Source organism: Bison bison, unplaced genomic scaffold (assembly GCF_000754665.1).
Source record: "Bison bison bison isolate TAMUID 2011002044 unplaced genomic scaffold, Bison_UMD1.0 scf7180017849765, whole genome shotgun sequence".
NCBI lineage: Eukaryota > Metazoa > Chordata > Mammalia > Artiodactyla > Bovidae > Bison > Bison bison.
In genome coordinates this window covers 3,056-3,666 of record NW_011480338.1, presented here as the reverse complement: position 1 = coordinate 3,666, position 611 = coordinate 3,056, and positions in this window count along the sequence as shown.

Below are 611 nucleotides of genomic sequence, written 5' to 3'. Positions count from 1 at the left end.
CATCTCGCTTTCAATGAAGCAAAACAAGAGCAGACCAGAAGAATATCTCTGAATTTCCAAGTATGATTTATGTGCACAATTTTTTTTTTTGCCAAACACCACTACTCTAAAGCACTTTTTTTCAAGACAAAATGCAATTTATACCACCAAGTAAGGCAAACTGATGATTTCTCCCAAGTTATTATTTCCCTAGGTAACTGCTACCACGTACATAAACATGAAATCTTTGCCCCTCCTCCACTTGTCTGCTTCTGTGTGATTCTTGTGCTTCTATTTTGCTTTGCATGGAATTTTCACATAGACCACAACAGAGATGCTACAGAACAGTTTACTAATGCTATTTGGTTTCCTGTGACATAGGCCTCCTTTGTTCTAATAGGTTGAAAATAATTACATAGCATTTCCTCAAGTGTTTCTCAAGAGCGCTGGTTTTAGGAAATGCTTCACAAAGACTCCACCAAGAATAGGAATGGGGAGCAGGGGCGGTGTTTTGATCTGACTTAAGGCAATGTCATCTGGGGCAACTATTACGTCCTTTTCTTGTAGATATCCATAACTGCTACTGGCTAGAGGTGGGAGAAGGGTTAGCCTCTTCCTCTAGGAGCTTACTC